At 38.5% G+C, this 14,811-nt stretch overlaps 1 non-coding gene across 1 annotated transcript; it reads right to left on the bottom strand.

Annotated features, from left to right (window-relative positions):
- Positions 1-6,275: 6,275 nt before the first annotated feature.
- Positions 6,276-6,347, bottom strand: TRNAE-CUC. The gene has a single exon. It is a non-coding gene; the product is annotated as a tRNA-Glu (tRNA).
- Positions 6,348-14,811: the final 8,464 nt, after the last annotated feature.

The following is a 14,811-nucleotide window of genomic DNA, read 5'->3' as shown; positions in this document are numbered from 1 at the left end:
GTAGTCCACTTTTGTATCCTTCCCTTCAAGGCTCAGGGGTCCAAGATTATCTTCTGTGTCTGTGTTAATTGGTTTCCCTTTTCTTTGTTGAAGAGTGTCTGTGCAGTCCTTGTGCCTAGTTCGCCATCTAGACTGATAATTCTTACATCCCTTTATTCAGGCCAAATGTTCATCAAAGAACCAAAGGTTTAAAAGTTTCAAAATAGGTTTCCTGAGGACACCACAGGCAACCACATTGGAGGCTGACAACTGGAAAGGTGCAATATTCCCTTGTTACTCTTTTACCCCATACTGTCTTGGTGAACGAAAGTGTGGCCATCCCCTACCTTGATCCACCTTCTGAATGGCAGGAATTCCTTCTCAGTCTGTGTATCCTGGAAAAGCCTGGGTGCCCTGCCCTGCCCTGGTCCACCCTCCCAGATATTTTTGTTTTGTTTTGTATTTTTCTTTTTATTTATTTATCTTTGTCTAACTGAGTGGGACACAGCAACAGTGCCCATTTGCCACAATCATACCCACACCTACCACAACCCCATCTACTGAGTGAAGGTCCCCACTTGCTTCTGCACCAACTGACCAATGAGAGATGACAGCCAGTACCAGTCTGACACATACTCAACTGCTCTTCATGAACAGCTGACAGAGATTTGTGTATACACTCTCATTCTCTATCACACCCACCAGGAGACAGGTGGTGAATGCCCAAGTGCTGCCAACTAGCAAATAGAGGAGCGTAGTACCCTGCTTACTCAGATATATAAAAATAAAATAAAGAACAAAATCTTGGGCAAATCGCACCAACATACAATCACCAATTAAATGTAAATACAATGCTGTCACAATGTCTCAGAGAAAACAGATCATTACAGTCTACACAAAGAAACAAGACAAACTAGTAGAAACAAGGGACCAATATACAGACCCAGAAAACATTCCTGAGGAAGAAACAGCATTGGAACTACCTCATAAAGTAGTTATATTTAGGTAGCTTCAAAGGGTTGAAAGACAAGAAAACACTGACAAAATTAAGAGAAACACAGACAAAACTCTAGAAAAATTTAGAAAAACAATAAAAACAAAATGACACACACACACACGAAATAGAAATAATGCAAAATCTACAAGTAGAAATCCAGAAGATAAATACTAACATTTCAGAAACAGATAAGACAAACACTTCAATACTACTTTGTTAAAGGATCAGCCAGAAACACAATAAAAAACAAGAAAACCTAAGAATACAGAGTATAACATCAAGAAGAATAAGCTACATGTAAGAGACAGATAAAAGTAGAGAGAAAATTGTCAGAGACTTGTTGGAAGAGAATTTCCCTGATATGACGAAAGATGAAAATATATCCATTCAAGAAATTCAACAAACCCCAAATGGGATAAACCCAAAAGAAAATCACCAACATATATCATAACCAAACTCACCAAAACCAAAGACAATGAAAGAATCCTGAAAGCAGCACAGGAAATACAAAAGTCACCTACAATGGGTAACCAATAAGACTAAGCCCTAATTTCTCAGCAGAAACCATGCAAGTGAGAACATAATGGGATGATATATATAAAACCCTGAAAGAAATAAAATAAAATAAATAACCAAGAATTATTTACCCAGCAAAACTGTCTATCAAATATGAGGGTGAAATTAGGAGATTTCCAGATAAGCAAAAATTAAGGGAATTTTTGAAAACCAGAACAACCTTACAAGAGATGCTAAAGGGAGTCCTTTAGGCAGAGAACCAACAACAGCCAATAGTAACTGACAATTAACGCACATGATGACATAACCCAGAAACCAATCCAGTTATGGCAGTATCCAAAGTAAAATAAGCTTACAAGGCAGTAAACAGGAAACTGGAGACATCAGTTGGTAAATAGAGGCAACTACAAACCAAAAAGAGGCGAAAAACTGTGTAGTAACAGAACTTCTAAATGGTGAGAAAGTCAATACAATTGCAAGAGAGAACAGACTGTTTTGAACTTACAAAGAGAATTATAAATTACAGGGTAATCTCAAAGAAAAATAATAAATCTTCACATCAAAATAAAAGAAGACAAGCTCAAATATTTAGCAAATACTAAAACAATAGAAACAAAAGAAATGATACCATGATTCATAAACAAAATGAATTCAGCATAGAAAATTATATGGAACAAAGAAATCAGAAACACTACAAAAAAAAAAAAATAATAACAAAAACACAGCAACAAATTCACACTTGTCAATAATTACACTGAAAGTAAATGGATTAAATGCACCACTCAAGAAACAGAGAGTTGCAGACAGCATCAATATGCTGTCTACAAGACACACCTTAGAGACAAACACAAAAATAGACTAAAAACCAAAGGTTGGAAGAAGATATATCAAGCAAATGGCAACCTAAAGAGAGCAGCAGTGACAATATTAATTTCTGATAAAACTGACTTTAAGACAAAAACATCATAAGAGAAAAGGAAGGACATTATATAATGATTAAAGGATCAATTGAACAAGAAGACATAACCATAATAAATATATATATGCACCCAATGAAAGAGCCCCAAAATACATAAATGGGACTTTAACAAAATTGAAAAGGCAAATAGATAACTCCACAATAAGGGTAGGTTATTTTAATACACCACTTTCAATGAAAGAAAGAACAAAGGGAAAGAAACTCAACAGAGACACTGAAGAACTGAAAAGTACAATCAACCAACCTGATCTTATAGACATCTCCACAGCACTTCAGCCAACAACAACACAATATACATTCTTTTCCAGCACACATAGAATATTCTTCAGGATAATTTAGGCCTAAAAGCAAGTCTTAATACATTTATAGCCATTGAAATACTGCAAACCATCTTCTCAGATCACAATGCTATAAAATTGGAAATCAATAATAGGAAGATTAACAGAAAAAAAGCAAACATGTGGAAACTGAATAACACCCTCCTCAAAAATGACTTGGTAGTAGAAGAAATAAAAAATGAAACAAAAAATTTCTTGACTTAAATAAGAATGAAAACACAACATATCAAAATCTTTGGGACACAGCAAAAACAATGACCAGAAGCCAATTTATAGCAGTAAATCCACATATCAGAAAAGAAAAAAGAGCCTAAATCAACACCTTAACCCAACATCTCCAATAATTAGAAAAAGAGCAGGAAAAAGAAAAAAAAAATCCTATACTCACCACAAGAAAACAAATAATAAAGATTTGAGCAGAAATAAATGAAACTGAAAATAAAAAGAGAATAGAAAAAAATCAAGAAGATTAAAAGTTGGTTCTTTGAAATGATTAATAAAATCTATAGAGGATTGGCAAACCTACTGACAAAAATAAAGAAGAGGATACAAATAACATGAATAAGAAATGAAGACATCACAACAGAACCAACTGAAATAAAGAGGATAAGATCAAGATACTAGGAAGAATTGTACTCCAACGAATTTGAAAATCTAGAAGAAATAGAGATTTCTAGAAACTTACTGCTTACATAAACCAACACAGACTGAGGTGGATAATTTGAACAGACCCACAGCAAAAGAAGAAATTGAATAAGTCATAAAAAAATTACCAACAAAAAAAAGTCACTGGCCCAGATGATTTCACTGGAGAATTCTACCAAATTTTCAGAGAAGAACTGACACCAATCCTACTCAAACTGTTCCAGAACATAGAAAAGGATGGAATCCTTCCAAATTCATTTTATGAAGCAAGCATAACCTTGATACTCTAACCAGGCAAAGACATCAACTCAAAAGGAAAACTATAGACCAATATCCCTCATGAATATAGATACAAAAATCTTTGACAAAATCCTAGTCAATAGACTCCAACAACATATAAAGGAAATAGTACATCATGACCAAGTGGAGTTCATACCAGGTATTCAAGGATGGTTCAACATTAGAAAAACAATCAGTATAATCCATTATGTAAATAAAGTAATGAAAAAGAACCACATGATCATATCAATTGATGCAGAAAAAGCATTTGATAAAATCCAGCAGCCATTCCTGATAAAAACTCTCAGAAAAATAGCAATAGAAGGGAAATTCCTCAACATAATCAAGAGTATATATACAAAACCAAGAGCCAGCATTATTCTCAATGGAGAGAGACTGAAGCCATCCCCCTTGTGAATGGGAACAAGACAAGGATGCCTTCTATCACCACTTCTATTCAATACTGTATCGCAAACCCTAGCCAGGGCAATAAGGCAAGAAAGAGAAATAAAAAGTATCCAAATTGGTAAGAAAGAAATAAAACTATCCCTATTTGCAGAGGATATGAATCTATACATAGAAAACCCAAGAGACTCAGCAAGAAAACTACTGGAATGAATTGAGAGATTTAGCATAATGGCAGGATACAAGACCACCATCCAAAAATCAGTTGCACTCCTCTACACCAGCAAAGGGGTCTCTGCAAAGGAAATAAAGAAATCAATACCAATCACAATGTTGTTGTTGTTATATGCCGTCAAGTCAGACCTGACTCATAGTGACCCCTCCTTGGGTTTCCAAGGCAGTATCACTATGGAAGTAGATTGCCTTATCTTCCTTCTGAGGAGTGACTGGTGAGTTTGAACCACCCACCGCCTTCTGGTTAGCAGTCAAGTGCCTTAGGCACTCACAATAGCTAAAAATAATAATAATAAAATAAAATAATAAAAATAATAAAATTCTTGGGAATAAATCTTACCAAGGACACAAAAAACCTATTCAAGAAAAACTATAAAACACTATTTCAAGAAGCCGTAAGAGATTTACGTAAATGGAAGGGCATACCGTGTTCATGGATAAGAAGATTGAACATTGTGAAAATGTCAATATTACCCATAGCAATCTATACATTTGATGCAATCCCAATCCAGATCCCATCAACATTCTTTAAGGATATGGAAAAACCCATTTCTAATTTTATATGGAAAGGAAAGAGACCTTGGATAAATAAAGCCCTACTGAAGAAGAATAAAGTAAGAGGCTCACACTCCCAGATCTCAAAAGCTACTATACAGCTACAATAGTCAAAACAGCCTGGTATTGGTACAATGATAGACACATAGACTAGTGGAACAGAATGGAGAAACGAGAAATAGATCCATTGACCTATGGTCAGCTGATCTTTGACAAAGAGCCAAAATCCATTAAATGTGAAAGAGATGGTCTCACTAACAAATGGTGCTGGCAAAACTGAATATCCATTTGCAGAAAAGTTAAACAAGATCCATACTTCACACAATACACAAAAACTAACTCCAGATGGATCAAAGACTTAAATGTGAAATCTAAACTATAAAATTCATCAAGGAAAAAATAGGGACAAAATTAGGAACCCTAATCTAAGGCATAAATAGACTATCAATCATAACCCAAAATACATAAACAGGAGAAGATAAACTAGATAATAGGGACCTTCTATAAATTGAGTGTTTATGTGCTTTAAAAGACTTTTCCAAAGTCTGGTGAGACTCCCAATACTATAGCCCTGAAATGCATTTGGCGCCTGGAATAAAACTCATCCCCAGGGGTGGGCTCTCAGCCCAATGGTTAGCGAGATGTATACTCAGACCACTCAACCCAGGATGCTGCACCCACACACTCAATACATCCCCTAAAGCAATAAACCACAGGACACCAAAGGACCAACATTCAGACTGAGGAAATGCAGGACAAACAGGAGTGCATAATTATGAGGGGCACAGGGGGAGTGTTGCAGGGTAGGGAGGGGAGGAGACTGGGTTAGGGTTGGACATAGTGAATGGGAAATGAAACTAAATGTATGAGTGACTTTGAATGTAAAACAAACTCTTAAAATAAAAATAAATAAATAAAAGACTTTTCCAAAAGAGTATAAAAAGAAATTGCAGATTGGGAAAAAATATTCAGCAATGACCTATCTGACAGATGACTTATCTCTAAAATTTATAGAAAACTCCAACACCTCAACATCAAAAAGACAAACAATCTGATTTTAAAATGGGCAGAAGATATGAATAGACACTTCACCAAAGAAGATATTTAAGCAACCAACAAACACATGAAGAAATATTCACAACCATTAGCCATTGTTGTTGTTGTTATGTGCCGTCAAGTCGGCCCCGACTCATAGCGACCCCTCCTTGGGTTTCTGAGGCAGTATCACTACGGAAGTAGGATTGCCCAACCTTCCTTCCAAGGAGTGGCTGGTGGGTTTGAACCACCAGCTGTCTGGTTAGCAGGCAAGTGTCTTAGCCACTATGCTACCAAAGCTCCCAAGAAAGGCTTCCCTGACCGGGAATCGAACCCGGGCCGTGGCGGTGAGAGCGCCGAATCCTAACCACTAGACCACCAGGGAGCGTCACATTAGCCATTAGAGAAATGCAAATCAAAACAATGAGGTACCCTGCCACCCAAGCACTAATAGCAAAGTTCAACAAGATGGAAAATAACAAATGCTGACGAGGATGTAGAGAGATTGGTATTCTCATACACTGCTGGTGGGACTGTAAAATGGTACAACCACTGTGGAAATCAGTATGGCAATTCCTTAAAAAGGTGGGAATAGAAATATTATTTGATCCAGCAGTCTTGTTACTAGGTGTATATCCTAAAGAAGTGAAAGCCAGGACAAAAACAGATATGTGCACACCCATGTTCATCGCAACAATATTCACAATAGCAAAGAGATAGAAACAACCTAAGTGCCTATTAACAGAAGAATGTATAACCAAACTATGGTACATACATACAATGGAATACTTTGCAACAATAAAGAATAATGTAGAAATTTTGAAACACTGCATAACGTGGATGAACTTGAAAGGACATTATGCTGAGTGAAATAAGTCAATCACAGAAGGACAAATATTATATTAGTTCACTATTGTAAAAAGTCAAGGAAATTTTTATATATGGAAGGAAACTTTCTTTGTTGGTTACCAGGGGTGGCAGGGGTGAGGGGAGGGAATATTACCAGATAAGCAGAGACAAGTATTGATTTGGGTGAAGGGAAGTACCAAAAGGGAGTGAACAGCATGGTGGCACTGTGGAAGAGGAAGATACAGAAAGGTACACAAGAGGTACAGACAACAAAGATAAACTGTTGTCAGTGATAGCAAACATTAATCTATGGGTAAGTAGATGGGTAGACTGGCTAAATGATCAGGTATGTCTAGGCAAAAGGAAATATACCCAAGACCATATATCAGTTGGCAGAGAATATTTCTACATATTTATTTGTATGTGTTATAAGAATGTCCAAATATATAATAGAGCTAATAAAGGGCAAAATTATGGTAACTTCTTGGACACAGTCAACCACCCTGAGGGAACGAGTAGTTGGACCTGTGGGCGCAGGATTATGGTCGCAGGGAACAACAAGCTCAATTGGCATAACATACTACAACAAAAACATTGTTCTATATCCTACTTTGGTGAATAGCAACTGAGGTCTTAAAAGTTGCAAGCAGCCAAATAAAGATGTAACAATGGGTCCCTCCTCATCCAGAGCAAAGAAGAATGAAGAAAACAAAAGATACATGGAAACAATTAGTCCAAAGGACTAGTGGACTATGTGAACCTCAGCCTATATGACCATGAGACCAGAAGAACTGGATGGTGCCTGGCTACCACTGTCAACCACTCGGAAAGGGATCAGTGCAGGAGATGACGGATAGAGTGGGAGAATAACGTGGAATATAATTCAAAATGATAAAACAGACCCGGTTTACTGGTTTGATGGAGCCTGGTTGAGATCCCCAAGACTATGCCCTTGGTTACCCTTCATGTCTGGAATTGAACTCACTCCCATGGCTTCCAGCCAACAATAGATAGGCATATAGGGTGAACATTTACATCAGGTAGATACACACCTTAGAATGATCAATCATGAAGGAACGCAGTATTTGCAAAGGGAGATAGCTTGGGGTGCAGGAATGCATAGGAAGGAAAGATACAGGGAAGAGGTAACTACAGGGAGGAAATGGACAAAGAGCTGTTATATTGTGGGGAATTGCAGTCAGTGTCATGAAACAAAATGTGTATGAACTCCTGTATGGAAAATGAATTTGCTCCATGAACTTTTACCCAAATCACAATTAAAAAAAGTTTAAAAATAATTTAAGAGGATACTATAACCGAGTGTAAGGAGCTCTGGTGGCATAGTAGATAAGGCATCTGGCTGCTAATGAGAAGGTCAGCAGTTCAAATCCACCAGCTTCTCTGAGGGAAGCAGGATGGGGCGATCTACTTCCATAAAGATTTACCGCCTCAGGAAACCAATGGGGGTCGCTATGAGTCAAAATTGACTTAATGACAGTGAGGGCTTTTTTTTTTTTTTTTTTTTTGGTTTATAGATGAGTGCAGGTCCCAAATATATCATCTTTAAAGAAAATTACATTTATAAAAGGGATAAAGAAGACATTGCTGTTGTTAGTTGCCATGGAGTTAGCTCCAGCTCATGGTGATCTTATGTATAACAGAACAAAATGTTGCCTGCTGCTGCTCCATCTTCATGATCATTGGTATGTTTGAGTTCATTGTTATGGGTATTGTATTAATCCATCTCACTGAAGGTTTCCAACATTTTTGCTGACCCCTCGTTTTATCAAACATGATGTCCTTTTCTAACAAGTGGTTTTACCTGATGACATGTCTGAAGTAAGTGAGGTAAAATCTCACCATTCTTAACTCTAAGGAACATTCTGGATGTATTTCTTCTAAGACTGATTTGTTCATTCTTTTGTCAGTTCGTGGTATTCAATATTTTCACTAACATCACAGTTTGAATGCATTGATTCTTCTGTCTCCCTTTTTTAATTTTTCATCTTTCAGAACATTTTTTTTCCCCAGCCTGTAAGTTCTCTTTTTATTCTTCTGATAAAGTCTTTTGATGAGAATAAGTATTTAATTTTCATGAGCTCCTAGTTCTCTGGTAGTGTAGTGACTAAGGCATTTGACTGGTAACCAGAAGGCTGGCAGTTCAACCCTACCAGCCACTCCTTGGAAGGAAGATTGGGCAATCTACTTCCTTAGAGATACTGTCTTGGAAACCCAAGGAGTGGTTGCTATGAGTGGGAATCGGCTCGACGGCAGTGAGTTTGGTTTTTTGGTTATGGCCCAGGCAGGCCTGGGCTTCCTTCCCCTTAGGCTGCTTCCTGGGATCTAAAGAGCTCTATCTCCTGGCTCACCTAACTATGCCCAGAAGACAGGAACTGTTAACTGCATCCAGTAATGTGATCATCTTGGAAAAATGTCTGGGAATGTAGAGAGATGGGAAAGAATCCACCTCAGAAGAAACTATCACATTGAGAGCCATGCAAAAGCAATGATGAAGGTCACAATCTTTGTCAGTGGGGCTGCAGAGCTGTGGGCCTTTTCTTACATTGCTGAAAGAGTACTTGATGTAATAAACCAAAAGCCATACATTAAAAAATAAAATGTTCCTATTCTTTGACAAAGCAATTACATTTTAGGAATTTGTATTAAAAAACTACTAAAGGATATACACACAGAATATTAATTCCTAAAAGAAATACTTTAACAACATGGGAGCTAGGATAACTAGGTTAAAGTACATGTACTTTATGCAGCAGTTGAAAATCATGTTGTAGCAGACTATATATAATTGTCATGGAAAATATTTGCTATGTACTTTCATGTTGAAGAAGCAGGTTGCAATACTATAGGAACAATAAAATTATATCTTCATGTAATACACACACACATTCTAATTTCACTACACCTGGATTTCTACCACCTGTCAGTTTGTCATGCTGTGATCTTACAGGTTCCATTTTGGAAACTCTGCCACTGGTATTTCAAATAGGAGCAGGATCATCCATAGTGGACAAGTTTTCAGCAGAGCTTCCAAACCAAGAAAGACTAGGAAGAAAGGCCTGGTGATTTATTTCTCAAAATCAACAAATGAAAACATTATGGATCACAGCAGAACACTGTCCCACTTCTTTGCTTTGAACACGTAATCAGGAGAAATTAATCACTAAAAGAAGACAGCATGTTTAGTGAAATAGAGGGCCAGTGAGGGTGAGGGAGACCCTTGGTGAGATGGTTTGGCACAATAACTGCAGCAATGGCCTTGAACATGCCAGCCATCATGAAGATGATACTGGATTGAGCAACGTTTCATTCTGTTTATGGATGGTTACCTTGAATTGGAGTTAACTCAATGACAGCTATTTCTTTCTTTCTACCTACCTACCTATCTACCTACCTACCTACCCACTCACCCATCCATCCATCCATCTATCCATCCATCCATCCATCTATCCATCTGTCTAGCATCTGTGATAGAGGGATCCCTTCAAACACGGTATTTAGTGTTTCATTACTCCTGGGCCATTCAGGACTGCTGGTGTTGTTTTCTTTCTCTTTTACTTTTCCCTCTGGTAATTGCTATGGCTGGATGTAATGAGCTCTGGTGGTCACCTTCTAGCCATCTTTCCCATCAAAGAAAATAAACTGATGCATTCAATGGCTTAGTATGTTCTTGTGAGAGAGGGTTGCTACTCTAACTGGGTTCTGAGTCTCTTCCACAAGGTGATCTTCCTGTTCCTGCAAATTGGAAAAGATCCATCTCCCTTCTCCCAACTGAAGAGCTCTGAAGGAAGTGGGGGTGGGAACCTGGGTGTGGGAGGTGCATAGGAGTTATTGTGTGCTGATTCCTGGAATCTTCTGGATAGCTGTCACTAAACTTACAGTGTGAGGTTGATCCTCATTCTTAGTTTGAGTATGGTTGGTCTTTTGCTTTTCAATTGTTGCTTTTTTGTAGATGTTTATTTGGTAAGATTTGGGAGAAGAAGGTTTTGTAAACTTCCATATTTTCTGGATGGATCATTTAATTTAAAAACAGAATTCATGCTTACATTTCCAAGGGCAGAGGTTGGGGTTTTGATATGGGGGAAGTCCATATCTGGGAAGGATAAACGATGAGCTCAGCAATGAAGAATTTCCCCAGAACTTTTTAGTTCTTCTTTCCTATACCTTCCCAGTCACTCAATATGCTCAATCTTCTGTGTAGACCTTTGTTTACTTTTTATTTCCTCCTGTTTTCTTCACTCATGTGAGAGAAGATACATATTTCTAATACATTGCAAGGGAGATTAAAAAATTATTTTCTTATTACTCTACTTTTAGAAATGAACTTTACCTCAAATATTTACAACGCTGTCCCCAACTTGACAGGTTAAAAAGAGTAAATTTTCCTTTAAGTCAGATAAACACCATGACAACAAAGCTTTTGGGATTAGCAGATGGGAATTTAAACCTGGCTCTGTCAGTCACTGATTGTATGACTCAGTCAGCTTCTCTGAGTCTCAATTTATTTATTTCAAAGATAGAAGTGATAACGTGACTTCATGACTGCAGGGACAATATAAGGCCATGTATGGAACTGCTCTACATGTGGATGGATTTGGGGGATAAGAACAGCAAGAGCAGAAGGAGACACTTAGCTGCAGTGCTTTAATGACTATGGCCTCAGCTGACTCCACAGAAAGCTCAGAAGCTGAGATAACACTGCAGAGGCTTTCTGAGTTTGGGTTTGGGCCTTTACAACCTGCACTGAACAGTCACTGAATGAAAGCTGCCAGTAGAAGGGGACGTGGCCATGGGTGAGGTGCCCCTCTCAGAGTAGAGGCAATTCCCAGAGAGAACAAACATTTGAGTGTGGAGGATTGACAACTTTTCCAGCAACTAAAGAAATAAGTTATCTTGTTCTGAAGGGGGAATCTGGGAGGCATATCACAATTTCTCTGACAATCAGGATCTGAAGGGGCACAGAAGGAACTGGTCACCACAGTCCAATTAGAGCTAGAGCAGTGGCACAAACAAACAAACAGACAAACACATAAAGCTACCAGGAGTTTTGGCTATAGAGGAAAACACTACAGTGAGTGGCCACTCCTGGGATGGTGGCCTTTCTAAACTCCTGCTGAGGCCTGACATTCATTGAAAACACCTGGCAGCCAGAAGCACAAGAGTTCTGGTGATGCAGTCCACAGGGTCAGCTCTGGACACTAAGCAGGACAGAAAATGTATCTGGATGAGGGACAATCAGAGAATAGCCAGCATATCCAGTGTGAAGTGTTGATAGTGTGATTTTTCTCCCCCTTGTGCATTTCTTCCCAAGGCACCTGGGAATTGCCCTGGGGAGGGAGGCTGCTGTCTTGAAATGAATGGGATATCTTTGGCCTAACAGAACAAGGGGACACTGCATGGTTTAAAACTAAGAAGGGAGTGTGTCAGGGCTGTATCCTTTCATCATACTTATTCAGTCTATATGCTGAGCAAATAATTCAAGAGGCTGGACTATATGAAGAATGTGACATCAGGATTGGAGGAAGAATCATTAACAACTTGCCATACACAGATGACACAAATTTCTTTGCTGAAAGTGAGGATGACTTGAATCACTAACTGATGAAGATTGAAGACTACAGTCTGCAGTATGGCTTGTACCTCGATATAAAGAAAACAAAAATCCTCACAATTGGGCCAATAAGCAGCATCACAATAAATGGAGAAAAGATTGAAGTTGTCAAAGACTTCATATTTCCTGATTCTACAATCATCACCAATGGAAGCAGCAGTCATGATATCAGATGACATATAGCACTGGGAAAATCAGCTGCAAAGGGCCTCTTTTGAGTGCTGAGGAGCAAAGATACCTCCTTGAAGACTAAGGTGCACCGGACACAAGCCATGGTATTGTCAATCATCTCATATGCATGTGAGAGCTGGACAATGAATAAGGAAGATTGAAGAAGAGTCAATGCTTTTGAGTTGTGGTGTTGGTGAAGAATGCTGAAAGTACCATGGACTGCTAAAATAACTAACAAATCTGTCCTGGAGGAAGTGCAGCCAGAATGGTCCTTGGAAGCAAGAATAGCAAGACTGCATCTCACCTACTTTGTTTGTAAGAAGGAACCATTCCCTGGAGAAGAATAGCATCCTTGGTAAAGTGGAGGGTCAATGAAAAAGGGGAAGGCCCTCAACAAAATGGATTGAGACAGTGACTGCAGTGATGGGCTCAGATATAACAGGGATCGTGGAGCTGGCACAGGACCAGGCAGTGTTTTATTCTGCTGTACATAGGGTCCTCACGAGTCAGAGACGACTCAACAGCACCTAACAACAACAACAACCTTTGACCAAGCTTCCATAAAAAGCTAATTTTGTGTGACTTTGAGTTTCTATTTGACTGGGACATTGACCAATGCTTCAGGTCATCATTGGGGCCTGAAGGTGTGTTTTCTCATTTCTCACTTCGTCAACAGAGCTCTATTCTTCAAAGTTTGATTTTTCTGTTGGTGGGATGCAAGACTGCTCTAAATCAGATGACATATAGCACTGGGCAAATCAGCTGCAAAGGGTTGCAAACTGTTAATAATAGAAAGCCCTGTCTCTGAAGGGAAGAAATAACTTTTGTTTGGTGACACCTGGGCCTTTTCAGACATTAGATAACTAAACCCAGAATTACTGGAGAAGTCAAAGGCTTTGGTTATAAGGGCAGAGTCTTTTCCTTCACGTTTTCAGAGTTCATGGTCATTTAATGGAGAAGCCCAAACTTGTGCAACCTGTGATGCAGGCTGGAAGGGGGCTCTTCTCTAGGGACACCATTCATTCTTGGTAGAAGGTGACCTGCAGGATGGTGGCCAAAATCTTCAGCCTTTGGTGACCATGATGAGAAAGCAGCTTCTAGAGTGCTTAACACCATTCATCTGTCAGCTTGTCATACTGTGGTGGCTTGCAAATTGCTATGATATTGGAAGCTATGCCACCAGTATTTCAAATACCAGCAGTGTCACTCAGTGTGAATAGTTTTCAGCAGAACTCCCAGAGTAAGACATCTAGAAAGAAAGCCTTGGTGATCTACTTCTGAAAATTAGCCAATGAAAACCCTATGAATCACAACAGATTATTGTTCATTGTAATGCTGGAAAATGAGCCCCACTGGTTTGAAGGCACACAGTGGGCTTGAACATACCAATAATCATGAAGACAGTGCAAGACTGGGCAATGATTTGTTTTTCTGTATGTGGGGTCAACAAGAGTCAGAGCCAACTCAACGGCAACTAACAATAACAAAAGTATTTTTGATGCTTGGAGGTTACAGAGAACAGAATGGCACTGTTGAGTATTGAAAAACTATATTTTTTGCTGAGATCATAGGGCAAATCATTTGTCAGTAGGACAGGTGGATTTCATATAACCAAGGCTGTTGTATAAAACATTTAAGAGCAAGTAATTCCATGTTCAAAACAACTTTATGAATCACTTTTTTTAGGGGGGGGGTTTGTTTTTGGTTATGAGATTTTTTTTAAATGGCATATCTAAAATAAAGTACTCAGGATTTTTTCTTTCCACTGTAGAGTTTCAACAGTTTAGTAGTATTACTCCAGAGCTTCCATCAGTCATATTAAAAGCCAACATTTTTTTTCCTGTGATTTAATCTACTTTCCTTTGGAAGCCATCCCTGAATGCTTTCTTAGTGACAGCCTATTGGGATCTCTGGACATCACTCCTTAGTGGTAGAATGCACTGTCATTACCCAGGTGGGAATTATTATTTCAGACCCCCTTGAAGGATGAATGTGTTTGTTTCCTTGTGGGTTTTGTTTTGTTTTTTAACCTCAGCAGAACTTCTGTTGGGACAGAGAAGCAGTTATTCTGTGTAACAACCTATTTCAAAATTTGGTTCTCAAAGCAACACAATTTTTCATTTCTTGGAATTTTTCAGATTAGGAATTTGGACTCAGCTGGGCAATTCTTTTGCTCTAGTAGTTGGAGTCATTCATGTGG

This window comes from Orycteropus afer, unplaced genomic scaffold (genome assembly GCF_000298275.1).
Source record: "Orycteropus afer afer isolate SDZICR_OR568_19922 unplaced genomic scaffold, OryAfe1.0 scaffold00236, whole genome shotgun sequence".
In the NCBI taxonomy this organism is placed as follows: Eukaryota; Metazoa; Chordata; class Mammalia; order Tubulidentata; family Orycteropodidae; genus Orycteropus; species Orycteropus afer.
Note: the sequence above shows the minus strand (reverse complement) of the source record. Positions and strands in the feature narration are given on the sequence as shown.